This window comes from Capricornis sumatraensis, chromosome 4, assembly GCF_032405125.1.
Source record: "Capricornis sumatraensis isolate serow.1 chromosome 4, serow.2, whole genome shotgun sequence".
Lineage (NCBI taxonomy): Eukaryota > Metazoa > Chordata > Mammalia > Artiodactyla > Bovidae > Capricornis > Capricornis sumatraensis.
In genome coordinates, this window is record NC_091072.1 from 137,940,379 (window position 1) to 137,958,974 (window position 18,596).

Below are 18,596 nucleotides of genomic sequence, written 5' to 3' on the forward strand. Positions count from 1 at the left end.
GTAAGAAAGATTAAATTTCCTATGTTTTCACTTCTCATTCTTTCTGGGTTTTTATACCTAAAATTGCACCACTAAATCTGTGCCTTAGTGGTTGTCCACAAACAGTCAGTTCTTGAGATGCACTTCCATAGTATATTTTTAATCCCAGCATCTATGTACCTCTTCCTATTGTAGGCTCCCAGATGTCTATTTTTCCTGTGTTGTTTATCTTCAGTTCTAATTTGCAACTTGCTAGGAATCACTCACAAATGCCAAACACAGAAATAGGTGCTTACTGAGCCCACCACATGGCAGTAAATTTATTTTTTTACCTTTGACACTGAACAACTGAAGTATCAACTTCATCGTGTCTAGTCTTTCAACCTTAACCTTGGAAACTGTTAGCTTTTTTTTTTTTTAAAGCCTTGGATGTCAATATATATCTGATCCAGTCAAGCTCAGAAAATATTCAGTTTATATTAGTGAGAAGACTCAGCCTTGCCCAGTTTCTACACAGTAAAGATATAAGACAGAGACTGTGCTAGGAGCTTCATCATTTCTAACAGGTGGGGTCTGGAATGAGTCTTCATTTGAAGACCTAATCTAATATCCAAAAATATAAAATATATTTCTGTTGCTATATGTGCAAAAACATAATAGAATATAGACCAAATTGATTATGCCAAAGCCTTTGACTGTGTGGATTACAATAAACTGTGGAAAATTCTGAAAGAGACGGGAATACCAGACCACCTGACCTGCCTCTTGAGAAATCTGTATGCAGGTCAGGAAGCAACAGTTAGAACTGGACATGGAATAACAGACTGCTTCCAAATAGGAAAAGGAGTACGTCAAGGCTGTATATTGTCACCCTGCTTATTTAACTTCTATGCAGAGTACATCATGAGAAATGCTGGACTGGAAGAAACACAAGCTGGAATCAAGATTGCCAGGAGAAATATCAATAACCTCAGATGTGCAGATGACACTACCCTTATGGCAGAAAGGGAAGAGGAGCTAAAAAGCCTCTTGATGAAAGTGAAAGAGGAGAGCGAAAAAGTTGGCTTAAAGCTCAACATTCAGAAAATGAAGATTGTGGCATCCGGTCCCATCACTTCATGAGAAATAGATGGGGAAACGGTGGAAACAGTGTCAGACTTTATTTTGGGGGGCTCCAAAATCACTGCAGATGGTGATTGCAGCCATGAAATTAAAAGACACTTACTCCTTGGAAGAAAAGTTATGACCAACCTAGATAGTATATTCAAAAGCAGAGACATTACTTTGCTGACTAAGGTCCGTCTAGTCAAGGCTATGGTTTTTCCAGTGGTCATGTATGGATGTGAGAGTTGGACTGTGAAGAAGGCTGAGCACCAAAGAATTGATGCTTCTGAACTGTGGTGTTGGAGAAGACTCTTGAGAGTCCCTTGGACTGCAAGGAGATCCAACCAGTCCATTCTGAAGGAGATCAGCCCTGGGATTTCTTTGGAAGGAATGATGCTAAAGCTGAAGCTCCAGTACTTTGTCCACCTCATGTGAAGAGTTGACTCATTGGAAAAAACTCTGATGCTGGGAGGGATTGGGGGCAGGAGGAGAAGGGGACGACCCAGGATGAGATGGTTGGATGGCATCACGGACTTGATGGACGTGAGTCTGAGTGAACTCCGGGAGATGGTGATGGACAGGGAGGCCTGGCATGCTGCAATTCATGGGGTCGCAAAGAGTCAGACACGACTGAGCGACTGAACTGAACTGAACTGAGACCAAATTGATGACAATGTTTGTCTTCAGAGGTAGAATCACATAAGATTTTTACTTTCCCATGCTTTATAGTTACATAATACTTAAAACTTTTTTTTTACTTAAAACTGTTACAAAGAGCATGCATTACCTTATTGAATAGTAAAAGCAAAATATACTTAACTCTTTGGAATTAAGAGGCACTGACAGCAGTGTGCAGGTTAGGAAGAAAGGGAGGGAGACTAGAATAGGTAGACCAGTAAGATGACTGCTGCTGTAGCCCAGGCATTAACACATGTAATGTGTCTCTGGGGCATTTCACCACACCAATACTTTAATGACCAATCCTTGGCCACAGAGCTCTTCCACAAAGCAGGTGCCAGGCAGACATGATACGGTCAGATGCCACTTTTACTGCTTCCATAGAAAAGGTCACCAAAAACCTTAGCACCAAATATCACCAGACAGAACGTTATTACTATATGAACCGTATGATACCAATGGGGCTGTTCATGGAATTCTCCAGGCAAGAATATTGGAGTGGGTTGCCATTTCCTTCTCCAGGGGATCTTCCTGACCCAAGGATCAAACTCCCATACACTATGTATTTGGGATTAGGCTTTTTTATTAAAAAAAAAAAATCTATCAGCAACAATAAGCTCAAAATAGTATGTTTAATGAAAAATTAGGAACTTCTGTGGTGGTCCAGTGACTAAGACTCCACACTATCAATGCAGGGGCAGGCTTTGATTCCTGATCAGGGTATTAGATTTCATATGCCACAACGAGCGATCAAAGATCCTGTGTGCTGAATCTAAGACACAGAGTGGCCAAATAAATAAAGATTTTGAAAACTTAAATTCTGAATTTCCATTTCTCAGAAAAGTTCATGATCTGCAGTTTGCACAAAATGCTTCTCAACATTTCAGTTCAGTTCAGTTCAGTCACTCAGTTGTGTCCCACTTTTTGCGACTCCATGAACCACAGTACACCAGGCCTCCCTGTCCATCACCAACTCCCAAAGTTCACCCAAACCCATGTCCATTGAGTCAGTGATGCCATCCAGCCATCTCATCCTCTTTCGTCCCCTTCTCTTCCTGCCCCCAATCTTTCCCAGCATCAGGGTATTTTCAAATGAGTCAGCTCTTCACATAGTATTGGAGTTTCAGCTTCAACATCAGTCCTTCCAATGAACACCCAGCATTCATCTCCTTTTCGACGGACTGGTTGGATCTCCTTGCAGTCCAAGGGACTCTCAAGAGTTTTCTCCAACACCATACTTCAAAAGCATCAACTCTTCGGCACTCAGCTTTCTTTATAGTCCAACTCTCACATCCATACATGACCACTGGAAAAACCATAGCCTTGACTAGATGGACCTTTGTTGACAAAGGTCAATAAAATATCTCTGCTTTTTAATATGCTGTCTAGTTTGGTCATAACTTCCCTTCCAAGGAATAAGTGTCTTTTAATTTCATGGCTGCAGTCACCATCTGCAGTGATTTTGGAACCCCCAAAAATAAAGTCTGACACTGTTTCCACTGTTTCCCCATCTATTGAAGTAATGGGATCGGATGCCATGATCTTCGTTTTCTGAAAGTTGAGCTTTAAGCCAAGTTTTTCGCTCTCCTCTTTCACTTTCATCAAGAGACTCTTTAGTTCTTTACTTTCTGCCGTAAGGGTGGTGGCATCTGCATATCTGAGGTTATTGATATTTCTCCCAGCAATCTTGATTCCAGCTTGTGCTTCTTCCAGTCCAGCATTTGTCATGATGTACTTTGCATATAAGTTAAATGAGCAGGGTGACAATATACAACCTTGACATACTCCTTTTCCTATTTGGAACCAGTCTGTTGTTCCATGCCCAGTTCTAACTGTTGCTTCCTGACCTGCATACAGGTTTCAAAGTTTATCACATGCCAAAATATCTCTACAAAAATATCACTGATTCCAAGACCTAAATCTGCTTAAAAGGATTCATATCTACTTAAAATATTAGCAGTTATGTTAAGAAGCCTGTGCTTAATGATGGCAATTTCATATAGCCTCAGCAGATACAGTCATATGAAACTATGAAGCATGACTTCTCATTTAGATAAAATGAGTATTCTATATAGTGCTTGTTTTTACATCCCAAATTTCTAGTGTATGTTTAAGGCAGCAGTATTTATTAATTTGTTGGCTCCAGAAGCAGAAGAATTTTACAAACAACTAGAAAATGCCATTTTATATCAGTCATGGGTGTTTTAAAGAGAAAAATCAGCTAAATTAATTCAAATATTGGCTCATTTTTTTAAAAATCTAACATTAAATTCAAGAAAAAATTTTAAAGTCTATTTTGTTGAAAGTAAAACACCTAACATTATGTGACCACCACTATAAATTTAAACAAGTTAGCAGTGAACAGATCAATTATTTGATTTTGCAGAGATACCACGGATGCAAATTTTGTTGGAATATAGCATCAAAATAGAAACAATGTTCTTATTAAGAAACTGAGGAAGCAGAAAAACACTTGGATTTGGTTGTGATAGATACATAATTTATAATTTCATCCACATAAGTTTTCCCACAGTCTAACAATCAAAGTGCAAGCTATCACTGTCAAATTGTAAATATTTTACATATACACAAAATAAATGAACTACCTGATCTTTGTGAGAAAATTGATGTTTAATTAAAAATAAATACTTCTTCCTGGCACTGTGCACTATCTTTTTACTGGTTATCATCAGTTGAATGTTAGGAATGTATGACTCTTTGAAGAGGAAGAACAAGTTTGTCAATCAATCTAAGCTGACATATGTCAGTCATGAACTATTTTATAAATAAGACTTTTAAATATTGGCTTTTTTTTTTTGAAAATCAGTTGAAAAATCTTTAAAACAAAAAAAAAAAACCCACTGGAGAAGACTCCTGAGAGTCCTGTGGACAGCAAGGAGATAAAATCAGTCAATCCTAAAGGAAATCAACCCTGAATATTCATTGAAAGGACTGATGCTAAAGCTGAAACGCTAGTACTTTGGCCACCTGATGGGAAGAGCTGACTCACTGGAAAAGATTCTGATGCTGGGAAAGATTGAGAGCAAGTAATCTTGAGGAGGTGGGCGCTGGGGAGGAAGGGGTGTGCGACAGAGGATGAGATGCTTGGATGGCATCACTGACTTAATAGATGAGTTTGAGCAAACTCTGGGAGATAGTGAAGGTCAGGGAAGCCTGGCGTGCTGCAATTCACGGGGTCACAAAAGGTCAGACATAGAAACTGAACAACAACTAAGTATGCACTTCCCTGGTGGTCCAGTGGTTAAGAATCTGCCTGCCAGTATAGGGGTCAGGTGTTCAATCCCTGATACAGGAAGATCCCATGTGTCACAACTACTGACTGAGCCTACCTGCCCTAAAGCCCCTGCGCTGCAACATGAGAAGCCACCACAACAAGGAGACTGTACACCACAACTACAGAGTAGCCCCCACTCACTGCAACTAGGGAAAGTCCTTGCACAGCAACGAAGACCCAGTGCAGCCAAAACTAAAATTAAAAAAAAAAAAACTATTATGTAAATAAAACATGCAAAGCCTCCAGTTTTTGAAACATAGTGAACTACAATTATTTGTTGACAATTGTTTGCAAATATCACAAAGAAGACGACCCTGAAATTTATCCCTCTGCAAACGAGAGGGCTTGAACAAATTAAATGAGATTTCAACCCCTGTATAGGCTTAATTTTTAAATTCTAAAATTGTACTTGGGAATATCTCAACCTACCTGATTTGATTATTATCAGTCATTGTGTAAGTGCTTCTCAGGTGGCACTAGTGGCAAAGAACTCGCCTGCCAATGCAAGAGATGTAAGAGACTAAGGTTCAGTCCCTGGGTTGGGAAGATCCGTTGGAGAAGGGAATGTATTCTTGCCTGGAGAATCCCATGGACAGAGGAGCCTGGCAGGCTACAGTCCATGAGGTCGCAAATAGCCAAACACGACTGAAGTCCCTTAGCATGCATACCTATCACTGTGTAACAAACTACCTCAAAATGTCATGCCTAAAAACAGCAATTCTTTTATGATTTCTCCTCACACTATTGGTTGACTGGGCTGAGCAGGGCGGTTCTGTTGCTGCTCTCACTTGAGATCAGCAACTTGTGACCACAGCGAGATGGTGATGGGGCTGCACTCCCAAGTCCTGTGCCTCAGAGGGAGTGGCAGGAGCCTGGCCTCTGCCAGGGCACCTCCATGTAGGTCCAGAACATCCCCTTCTTTGCCAACCATTTCCAGCAGGGCAGCTGAACTTCCCAGAGAGCTGCTCAAGGCTCCCCAATCATACCACAGCTGTTAATCACTTCTGTTTCGTTACAGGGAGTCTCAGGGAGAGTGTGAATCAGTGCAGTGGAGGACAATACAAAGACATCGATTTCAGAGACCTGGTCCCTCTTTGGAGACTGGCTACCACAAGTTCCAACATTAAACTGAATACACTGATATTCTGTACTGGAAAGAATTTAAATGGGGGTTCTACACCTAATTCCAATGTGGGGAGAAGCAGTTTTTTTATACTACCATGCAATGCTTAAGACACCAATGTAGGATGAATTATCCTACAGTTCATCTAAATGACACTATCTATCCAGAGGTATTTTCATCAGATTCCCCAGGTTAAGTGCTCAGTCCCACAAGACTGCCCAACCCCCAACCCCACCCCACTCCACTTTAGACCCCAGGTACAAGTCCAGGTAGGTTATCACACAAGCTTCCAACTTACCATTGGAGGTTCCAATTAACCTGAATTTGATTGATCTGCTAGAGCGGTTCAGAAGACTCAGAGAAATATTTTGCTTACTAGATTATCAGTTTATTATAGGAGGATGTAACTCAGAAACAGCCAGATGAAAACATAAAAACAATGCAAAGGAAAAGGTTCAAGAAAGGGCAAAGAGCTTCCAAGTACTCTCTAAGGGATCCTGAATCACCCTGAATCACCACGTTTCCCACCCAGAAACTCTCCAAACCCCATCCTTTCGGGATTTTATGGAGACTTCACTACATAGGCATGACTGATTAAATCACTGCTCATAGATGACTGAACTCAACCTCCAGCCCTTCTCCCTAACCCGGAGGTCAGCTGGGGGAGTGAGACAGAAAGTTCCAACTCCCCTGGGGGAGAATGGATACATGTATATGTGTGGCTGAGTCCCTTCTCTGGTCACCTGAAACGATCAAAACATTGTTTGCTAATTGGCTATGACCTCTCAGCAGACACTGAATCTACCAGGTGCCTTGATGCGAGTATGCTAAGTCACTTTAGTTGTGTCCAACTCCGTGTGACCCCATAGACTACAGCCTGCCAGGCTCCTCTGTCCATGGGATTCTCCAGGCAAGAATACTGTAGCAGGCTGCCATTTCCTTCTCCAGGGGACCTTCCTGACTCAGAGATCAAACCCAGGTCTCTTATGTCTACCTGCACTGGCCAGAGGGTTCTTTACCACTAGTGCCGCCTGGGATGCACACAGTCATACCCCAATGGGCTATACTCCAATACAAAATAAAAAGGTAAAAAAATAAATAAAGTTCCAACTCTCTAACCAGTGGTTGGTTCTCCAAGCACCAGCCCTGATACTTGGCTGAGGCCCCAAAGTCACCTTATTAAATAACCCAGGGATTGAACCCAAGTCTCACATTGCAGGGGGATTCTTTACCATCTGAGCCACCAGGGAAGTCCCATTAATGTAACAAGACACCTTTACAGCTCTCATCACAGGAAATCCAAAGAGTTTAGGAGCTCTGTGCCAAGAAGAATAGATGAACACCAAATATATATTTCTTATTATAAATCACAATACCACAAAAATGAAATTGAGACAGCCTGTGATTTTATAGTATATGAATTTAGTAAAACATTCAAAGAAAATCAAGACCTCTTTTCTGACAAGATTTGTCTTATGAAAAGTGAAAGTCACTCAGTCGTGCCCAACTCTTTTCGACTCCATGGACTATACAGTCCATGGAATTCTCCAGGCCAGAATATTAGAGTGGGTAGCCTTTCCCTTCTCCATGGGGTTTTCCCCACCCAGGAATCGAACCAGAGTCTCCTGCACTGCAGGCAGGTTCTTTATCAACTGAGCTATCAGGGAACTGGAGCAAAATACATTAACTGTTAAACTATTTGTACTAAAATATTTACATATTTCAATATTTAAAAAATGAGAATTGAGAATGGTCTCCATTTATACAATCTGTTGTAAGTGTACCAAGTACCAAGCATTTGTAAATATTTTCTCAATTAAAAATATTATGTTCCACACAGAAAAATCAACTGATTGTGTCAAGGATCTCAAATTTAAGAAACATAAAATGAAAGTATGAAAAAATTGCTGGACATTTTCATACTTTAAGAAATTTTTAAAAACTACTCTTTAGTGCTCACTTCAGCAGCACATATACTAAAATTGGAATGATACAGAGAAGATTAGCACGGCCCCTGCGCAAGGATGACACGCAAATTTGTAAAGCGTTCCATATTTTTACATTTCTCCAAAGAAGACATACAGATGGCTAACAAACACATGAAAAGATGCTCAACATCACTCATTATCAGAGAAATGCAAATCAAAACCACAACGAGGTACCACTTCACACCAGTCAGAATGTCTGTGATCCAAAAGTCTGTAAGCAATAAATGCTGGAGAGGGTGTGGAGAAAAGGGAACCCTCCTACACTGTTGGTGGGAATGCAAACTAGTACAGCCACTATGGAGAACAGTGTGGAGATTCCTTAAAACATTGCGAATAGAACTGCCTTATGACCCAGCAATCCCACTGCTAGGCATACACACTGAGGAAACCAGAATTGAAAGAGACACATGTACCCCAATGTTCATCGCAGCACTGTTTATAATAGCCAGGACATGGAAACAACCTAGATGTCCATCAGCAGATGAATGGATAAGAAAGCTGTGGTACATATACACAATGGAGTATTACTTAGCCATTAAAAAGAATACATTTGAATCAGTTCCGATGAGATGGATGAAACTGGAGCCGATTATACAGAGTGAAGTAAGCCAGAAAGAAAAACACCAATACAGTATACTAACACATATATATGGAATTCAGAAAGATGGCAATGATGACCCTGTATGCAAGACAGCAAAAGAGACACAGATGTGTATAGCGGACTTTTGGACTCAGAGGGAGAGGGAGAGGGTGGGATGATTTGGGAGAGTGGCATTGAAACATGTATACTATCATGTAAGAAACGAATCGCCAGTCTATGTCTGATGCAGGATACAGGATGCTTGGGGCTGGTGCACGGGGATGACCCAGAGAGATGTTATGGGGAGGGAGATGGGAGGGGGGTTCATGTTTGGGAACGCATGTACACCCATGGTGGGTTCGTGTCAATGTACGGCAAAACCAATACAGTATTGTAACGTAAAATAAAGGAAAAATAAAAATTTAAAAAAAAAAAACCGCTCTTCAAAAAACTACCAATGGCATGATATCAGAGACTTATACAACTAAGAAACTAAAGCTGAGTAATTATTCAACTTACACTATAGTGCTAAAATAATTTATACAAATACATTTTTATTTGTGCATGTGAATATATACTCTTTTACAATGAATTTTTTACAGGTTTTTTAAAAAATGTGAGAGTTGGACCACAAAGAAGGCTGAGCACCAAAGAACTGATGCTTTCAAACTGTGGTGCTAGAGAAGATTTTTGAGAGTCCCATGGACTGCAAGGAGATCAAACCAGTCAATCCTAAAGGAAATCAACCCTGAATATTCATTGGAAGGACTGGTGCTGAAGCTGAAGCTCCAATACTTTGGTCATCTGATGTGAGAAGCCAGCTCATTGGAAAAGACTCTGATGCTAGGAAAGACTGAGGGCAGGAGCAGAAGAGGTGACAGAGGATGGATGACTGGATGGCATCACAGACTCAATGCACATGAGTCTGAGCAAACTCTGGGAGATAGTGAAGGACAGGAAAGCCTGGCATGGTGCAGTCCATGCAGTCACAAAGAACAGACACAACTTAGTGACTGAACAAAGAACAAATCAAGTCTTAGATGTGTGATGGTTAATTTTATGCATCAACTTCACTGGGCCTCAAGGTGCCCAGATATGTGATTAAACATTATTTCTGCGTGTGTCTTGTGAGGGTGTTTAATGGATGGGGTCAAGGCCTAAATCAGTGAATGGAGTAAAGCATATTGCCCTCCCCAAGGTGGGTGGACTTCATCCAATCTAATGAAGAAAGACCTGAATAGAATAAAAGGCTACACACACACACACACACACACACACACGTGTGTATGGCTAGGTATGTATCTATCTGTCTATCCATCTACCTACTACTGGTTCTAGTAGTAGACTAATATAAGATATAACTTCCAACTTAAAATATAGAAGATACAGATGTAAGTTAAATGACATCATGAGGAAATAATCAGATAAATCTAGAAGCTGGGTCAATCCACAGGTCTCATAACCTAGCATCATCAAACAGCAATTTATTTTGTAGCAATAATTAACATACAGAAAATACAGAAACCAATATGAAAAGCTTGTAATAAGAAACTGATTCACAACTATAAAATAGCAGACTAAGAGTTATGTTTTTTCCTTCCCAAACTTTAAAATCTAAGTATCTGGGACTTCCCTGGCAGTCCAGTGGTTAAGACTCTGAGCTTCCAGTGCACAAAGCTCCATCCATCCCTGGTGGGGGAACTAAGATCCTATATGCTGTGCTCTGCAGCACAACCAAATAAATAAATAAATAAATATTTAAAATATAATAAATAAAAGTGGTGTATAGCATACACTACATTTTTTAAAATGTAAATATTTAACCTTCTACTAATACAAATGTGTAAATCACATTACACTGAAACTCACTTATATAGGTATGTAAAAACTAAACTATACATTTAGGATTAGAACATTCTGCCTGGAGAATCCCATGGACAGAGAAGCCTGGCGGACTACAGTCCATGGTGTTGCAAAGAGTGACTGGAGTGACAGTAGCACCCAGTCTGCACGCTTTACCCTCCCCCAATCCTAATTCATATGTTGAAACCTAATCACCAAAGTAATTGTATTCAGAAGTTAGGCCTTAGGAGGTGACCAGGTCATGAGATGGAGCCATCACAAATAGGATCACTGCCCTTATAAAAGAGGTCCCAGAGAGATCCCCTGACCCTTTGCCATGTGAGTTTATAGTGAAAACACAGCCACCAATGAGGAGACCGGTTCTCATCCAACATCAAATTTGCCAGCACCTTGATCTTGGACTTCCCAGCTTCCCAAACTATGAGAAATAAATTTCTGTTTCTTATAGGCTGCACATTCCACGGTACTTCCGCTACAGCATCCTAAACATATATCAACAACATTTGTTTTTAAAAATTACAGTGAAACTCTACAGGTTAAAATATCATAGCAGTGGGTGCCCATGCTTTTAAATTCACCTCAATGTATTTACAAAGCTAACACATTTTTCACTTATCAAAATATCTTTAATTTGACGTCCATCAATTGTCTTTCTAAGCTCTCCTCCAAAGAGTTCTGTTAGCACTAACAGTATTATTTGCCATAACAAAACTGGTATCAACCAATGACTGACCTCCCTGGGCAAAGAACAGCAGTTTTTCCTTTGTACTCTTTTTGCTATTGTTTAAATATGTTGAAATCTATGAAAAAAGCAATACTTTTTACTCTGTTGGCATTTTTCTTAAACCCTTAAGGGAAGCATTATCAAAAGGTTTTTCAGAAACTAAGCTGATATTTCTCCAGGTTCCCAGTATGAAGCATTTCATTAACTAGTTCAAAGAACTCTTAACCTGCCAGGTTGGGACCATATAGCTTTCCTCAGCAGTCTACATATCAAAGTTGTTTGAGAAATATACTGTTGGCTTGAGCCAAGAAGTCAAAGAAAGAGGCAGTTAAAATATCCAATAGTTCCCCGCCCTTTTCGTTTTTAATTTACTAGAGTTCCGAGTGAGTTCACTGTAAAACTTAAACAGCACAGTGGTAACACAACCAAACCCGCAGGCCATCTACTGAGGCCTTGTACTAGATTGCCAAGGATAGAGATTAACCAAAGTGTAAGGAGTATCAGCTCTGGAGACATAGCAGTGCCCTGCAAGAAAGGAATTCTAGCTTCTGGTTCTATGATATGAGCATCACTGGGTCTGGAGCTGGAAAACCATGGATGGCTGTTTACGGACCACTGCCTCCGTGTCAGGCACTTGTTAGCTACCTCACAATGTTTTTATAGTACAGCTGGTATGATGATGCAGGTCTTCTGTGATTAACTTACCCACCAAGATAGAAAGCCATTGCTGACAAGGAGGAAAGAAACAGCCAGCTTGGTGTGACAGCCATCATTCAATGGATCTGAGCAGGAATGCTAAACAGAGGGTGTGACAGTGCAGAACAAGGCAGGAGCTTGGGTTCTGGCTCCAAATCCATCACTATGAGAAGACCAGGACAGCCAGGAAGATTCCAACAAGTCCACCTGTGCTGATTAGCAGAAATGAACTACAAGTCAAGGAGAGGGAAGACATTTCACATACTGGGTGCAATATGAATAAAGACCAAATATGGGAATGGTGATGGCTTGTTCACAGAACAATTAAAATGACCAAAAGTTCTGTTTGGGAGTAAAGATACAGCAGCATAGGTAAGGTGCTATGAAGTCACAGGGAATCTTGAAATTTAGCCGGAGGACTCCACATGTGACGTACTGGAGAACTACTATGAATTTATTTGATCAGTTGGTATGTTAGACATAATAGAAAGGCCAGGGGCGGTGGGAGAAGGATCTATAGCCCAGTTTCGGCAACTGTATAATGAACACATGTGTGCACGCTAAGGCACTTTGTGTGTTAGTTGCTCAGTCATGTCTGACTCTTTGCAACCCCATGGACTATAAGCCCACCAGGCTCCTCTACCCACGGGGATTCTCCAGGCAAGAATACTGGAGTGGGTTGCCATTTCCTTATCCAGAGGAATTTCCTGACACAGGAATTGAACCCAGGTCTCCCACATTGCAGGCAGATTCTTTACTATCTGAACCACCAGGGCCAATCCCAAGTCACTTTAGTTGTGTCCAACTCTTTGTGACCCTAAATCCTATAGCCCATCAGGCTCCTCTGTCCATTGGACTTCCCAGGCAAAAATATCAGAGTGGGTTGTTGGCAGGCAGGTTCTTTACCACTAGCACCACCTGGGAAGCCTCATAATGAACACTTACTTTCTCAAAATCTGGGAGGGAAAAATAAAAGTTAGTTTAAAATAGTTAAAAGAAATGGTTAAATGGGGAAAAGAAATAGGGCCAAATGGGTAGGCTCTTTTGCCTTTGATGTCAAATGATAATGTCAAATGAAGATACAAATAAAATGGGGACATTCTGAAGATGTTTAGAACGAGGATAACTTGGAACATTTACATATATTCTCTAATATATGACTGTGAAAACTTGAAGATAGATCACAGGGGAAATAAAAAGGAATCTGCATTCAAATCAGCTAGAAACAGATTTAGTAAGCCCTATCACACTAGGTGGACTTCCCAGTTGGCGCTAATGGTAAAGAACTTGCCTGCCAATGCAGGAGATGTACGAGACGAGGGTTCGATCCCTGGGTCAAGAAGATCCGCTGGAGGAGGGCATGGCAACCCACTCCAGTATTCTTGCCTGGAGGATCCCATGGACAGAGGAGCCTGGTGGGTTGCAGTCCATGGGATCACAAAGAGTCGGACACGACTGAAGAGACTTAGCACAGCACAGCACATCACACTAGATGCCAAAATTACTGAGTTGGCCAAAATTATAGCTATGTTGCAACCAAAAGATGTGAATATAAGAGTAGAAATAGGACCTTAGGTCTTATTCTACCTTTTTAATGAGTAAACAAGGGACACAGTGCTATGAAAGTTTAAGAGAAAGTGAGGATCTGCACTTCCCAGGCCATCTAGCGGTTAAGACTTCAAGTTCCAATGCAGGGGGCACAGGTTTGCGCCCTAGTCAGGGAACTAAGGTTCCACATACCACAAGGTGCAGCCAAACCGAAAAAAAAAAAAAAATCCCTCTTTAAAAAAGAGAGAAAGTGAGAGTCTGCTGGTGCAGGAACTAAAAAAATGCCATGCTGAAAGAATCACACCAACAGCTGTGAAAGGGAAGAGATAAGGGGAGGGTGGGGCAGCTGAGAAGGCAAAGAACTGCATTCTAAGTGAGACCCTAGGGTGGAAGAATTCAATTCAAATATAGTTTCAGTTCAGTTCAGTTGCTCAGTCGTGTCCGACTCCTTGCGACCCCATGAATCGCAGCATGCTAGGCCTCCCTGTCCATCACCAACTCCCAGAGTTCACCCAAACCCATGTCCATCGAGTCGGTGATGCCATCCAGCCATCTCATCCTCTGTCATCCCCTTCTCCTCATGCCCCCAGTCCCTCCCAGCATCAGGGGCTTTCCCAATGAGTCAACTCTTCGCATGAGGTGGCCAAAGTACTGGAGTTTCAGCTTCAACATCAGTTCTTCCAGTGAACACCCAGGACTGATCTCCTTTAGAAGGGACTGGTTGGATCTTCTTGCAATCCAAGGGACTCTCAAGAGTCTTCTTCAACACCACAGTTCAAAAGCATCAATTCTTGGGCGTTCAGCTTTCTTTATAGTCCAACTCTCACATCCATACATAACTACTGGAAAAACCATAGCCTTGACTAGACAGACCTATGCTGGCAAAGTAATGTCTCTGCTTTTGAATATGCTATCTAGGCTGGTCATAACCTTCCTTCCAAGGAGTAAGCATCTTTTAATTTCATGGCTGGAATCACCATCTGCAGTGATTTTGGAGCCCAAAACAATAAAGTCTGACACTGTTTCCACTGTTTCCCCACTTATTTCCCATGAATTGATGGGACCGGATACCATGATCTTTTAGGGAAAATTAAACTTCTTTTCTTTTCTGAAAAATCAGGAAAACATATCAGAGAGAAACAGAAACAAAGCCTGAAAGACAGGCTGGGAACATTTCATGAAAGGCCAAGACTGATAGATTGAGACAATTATATCTAAGTCAATACAAAAAGGGGAGACATCAAAGTTTTAAATCATTATAATCTGCCCTAGGATTCTAAAAGCATTTCAAAAGTTCTTCAAACCCTTAGTTTGAATAGTTAGGTATACATAACAGCTAATCTAAATTTCAGTATCTGCTTAAAACTAATCGGTCATATTACCACTGCAGAAATGAACCAACAAATCTCAGGTGACATCCAGAAGACAAAGTCAACAAGCAACAGACAAACTAACAAGAAAAACTCGCAACTAATGTAATAATTCAACTCCTCACAGATTCCAACTTCTCATATCCAATGTAGTAAGTTTAAATCTGGATTCCTAAGCAAACATTTCATTTTGAACCTCATTGCTGTTACTTACATATCTGAAAAGGACATGGTATTAATTAGTTGGGCTTCCCTGGTGGTTCAGATGATAAAGAATCTGCCTGCAGTAAGGGAGACCTGGGTTCCATCCCTGGGTTGGGAAGACCCCCTAGAGGAGGGCATGGCAACCCACTCCAGTATTCTTTCCTAGAGAATTCCATGGACAGAGGATCTTGGCAGGCTGCAGTCGATGGGGTCACAAAGAGTCAGACACGATGGAGCGACTAAGTACATTAATTAGTTAATATAACTAACCACCATAAGAAAGAGTGCCTTTGGTATTACATTCCTGGTGCTGTTCTTCTGATTATATCAACTACTGTAACAACCTGACAACTTACATGGTCCCCCTTACAAGACACAACTACTCAAATAAATTTAGAAGCCTTCAGCCTAGAACGGGGCTTCCCAGGTGGCTCAGTGGTAAAGAATCTGCCTGCAATGCAGGAGACATGGGTTTGATCCTTGGGTCAGGAAGATCCTCTGGAGAAGGGAATGGCAACCCACTCCAGTATTCTTCCCTGAGAAATCCCATGGACCGAGGAGCCTGGTGGGCTACAGTGCATGGGGCCACAGGAAGTCAGACACGACTCAGCAACTGAGCACACATGCACGCTGCCTAGGATACTCTCCCCTCATCCTCACCCAGCTGGCTCCTTTCTCATCCTTCAGATACCAGCTTAAACATTCTCAGAGAGGCCTTCCTGTCACCCCACTTACATTAGGTGCCCCTGCTAACGTGCTCCCCCAACACCTTGTACTATTTCTGCCGTCAAGATTATAGTAGAGCAGATAGAAGGGAACAGTCAAGGTTGATATCCAGAGCCACCATCAGCTTGCTTCCCCTCCACTTTGAGAAGAGTAGCCATCTAGCTTATGTCCCCACCAGGAAAAAGATTGGAGGATTCACCTCCGCAGAAACAGACCAGGCCAAGAGAAGACCACGAATTATTGAACAATTGAGAGTCTTTCAATGAAATAGCCCAGCAGAACCATCCTATGGTTGATAAGCCCCATCCATGCCCCCCAAAGCATCTAATGAGCTTTTTACTGATACAAATACTGGGAGGAATTTCCCCAGGAAAACCATCATTTCTCAAATCATTTATAAGTTGAAAATCTATTGTTCAGTGAAGCCACCGTCAGGCTGCAGCTTCAGCAGCACTTGCTGCTTCACCTTGCACTTTGATGTTTAGGAGATAGCTTCGTTAGCTTCAAACTTTTCTTCTGCAGCTTCCTCACCTTACTTTGTTACGATGATTGTTATTTTAGCTGCTAAGTCATGTCCGACTCTTTGCGATCCCAGGGAGGACCCCCCCTTTTGGCAGAGTCACAAAGAGTAAGACACAACTAAGGTGATTTAGCACGCACACTCATAGAGTAACTAATTGGGCTGATTTCAATACTATTTACTCTCAGGGAATAGGGAGGCCTGAGGGGATGGAAGGAGATGGGGGAATGGCAGGTCGGTGGAACAGTCAGAACACAGTCAACAATTATTGATGAAGTTTGCTCTGAACATGGTTCATAGTGCCCCCAAACAATTACAAGAGTAACATGAAAGATCTCTGATCACAGATTACCATAACAAATATAATAACAATGGAAAAGTTTGAAATACTGCAAAAGTTACCAAACCATGACAGAGAGATAAGAAATGACCAAATGCTGTGGGGAAAATGGTGAGGGCAGATCTGCTCGATGCAAAGTTGCCAAAAACCTTCAGTCTGTAAAGAGTACAACTTCTGCCAAGTACAATAAAGTGCAATAAAACAAAGCACTCCTATATTTCATTTTCCCTCTATTTCAGAAATGTCATTAGGAAGTATACCATTATATTCGTAAAAGATGAAGCTTCTCCATGCTTATAGACCACCAGGGCTCACATTCTGGACTTAGACTTAACATATGGATTTACATGATAATTGACATCTCATCATTTCACCTACGCTTTGCTTTGTAAGGATAGGAGGAAAAAAAAAAAATCTAAGAAGCAAGAAGACAAAAGGTCCTTTACAGCTTCTTTGACACTCTACCTTATTTTTCACCTTTATGAAACAGACTTATTCTATCAGCCTAAATCAAGCATTGGTTTTCGGCCTCTATCTACACCCTTTCCAGGCAAAGCAAGTTAGGAAGGTACATGGACTTTCTGAATTTGGAAAGCACATGTTTTTTAGACAAATTAGCATCTTAAATAAATTTACTAATCGACAAAATTTCCCATATTACAAGACATTTCCTTGCCAAGATCTTGATTTTACCCTATACCCTTTCATAAAGACACCCTATAAGGCTTACTAAACCACATTTGGTTTTAAGTATGTCCAAATACTTTGTTAGCCTTTCAATTCAATGAACTTTGGGAAAACTTATCAGAGTTTCTCCAAGCCCTTAAGTGTGCCCAGTGTTCAAAAGGAATCATTAGACCTCAGAGAAATTCATCAAGAAGCTGGAAAACTTTGGCCCCCTGGTGGGTAAAGATCCATCTCTCAGTCCTTTGAGAAGATTTGATCGATTGTTCTAGGAGCTAAGAGCCTCAGAGAAAACCTATTTAACTCTTTCGTCTCAATGAGAGACTGGATGACAGGCTTTCCTAAATTAAAATCTGAAAGTGTCTCAAAAGGCCTTTGGCATTTTTAAAATAGAAACATTATTCACAAAGCTGTATCTCTGCTGGATATCATGCCAGTCACACAAGTTAGTCTGCAAGGATACTTAAATGCTACGAGAGACTTACACACAACTAATCCTATTAAAGTATAAGCATAATTTAAAGGCTGCAGAACAGAACTTAAAACAGGAATAAAAGTTACTTCATTTCAGTTTAAACAAGTATGTTAAGCTCCCTTCCAAAAATAAAGAATAAATACATTAATGGAACTCAACAGTTACTTAAAACCTATACTTATTTTTCCTGAAACCAATTCCCCCATTACTCCTGCCCTGTCCTTCTGTTCTCATAACACATGTCACACTTACTTGTCAATGTAAGGCAATACACAAGCTCACCCAGGAAGATTTACTTTTTCTTTTTTAATTTTTATTAGAGTAGAGTTGCTTTGGGACTTCCCAGGTGGCTCAGTGGTAAAGCACTCGCCTGCCAATTCAGGAGACATGGGTTCGATCCTGGGGTCGGAAAGATTCCCTGGAGTAGGAAATAGCAACCCAGTCCAATATTCTTGCCTGGAGAATCCCATGAACTGAGGAGCCTGAAGGGCTACACCCGATGGGGTCAAAGAAGAGTCGGACATGACTTTGGACTAAACAACGTAGTTGCTTTATAATATTGTGCTAGTTTCTGCTGTACAGCAAAGTGAATCAGCTATACGTATACACATATCCCCTCTTTTTTGGATGTCCTTCCCCTTTAGGTCACTATAGGGCTTCTCTGATAGCTCAGTTGGTAAAGAATCCACCTGCAATGCA

The 18,596-nt window shown here is 41.1% G+C and overlaps 1 protein-coding gene and 1 non-coding gene across 2 annotated transcripts in view; one reads left to right on the forward strand and one right to left on the reverse strand.

The window, feature by feature from the left end:
• The window catches only part of DERA (deoxyribose-phosphate aldolase), a 117,641-nt gene that overhangs the window by 79,953 nt on the left and 19,092 nt on the right, over positions 1-18,596 (reverse strand). The gene's annotated exons all lie outside the window — the stretch shown is intronic.
• LOC138079465 (U6 spliceosomal RNA) lies at positions 8,132-8,238 on the forward strand. Its single transcript, XR_011144926.1, has one exon. It is a non-coding gene; the product is annotated as a U6 spliceosomal RNA (small nuclear RNA).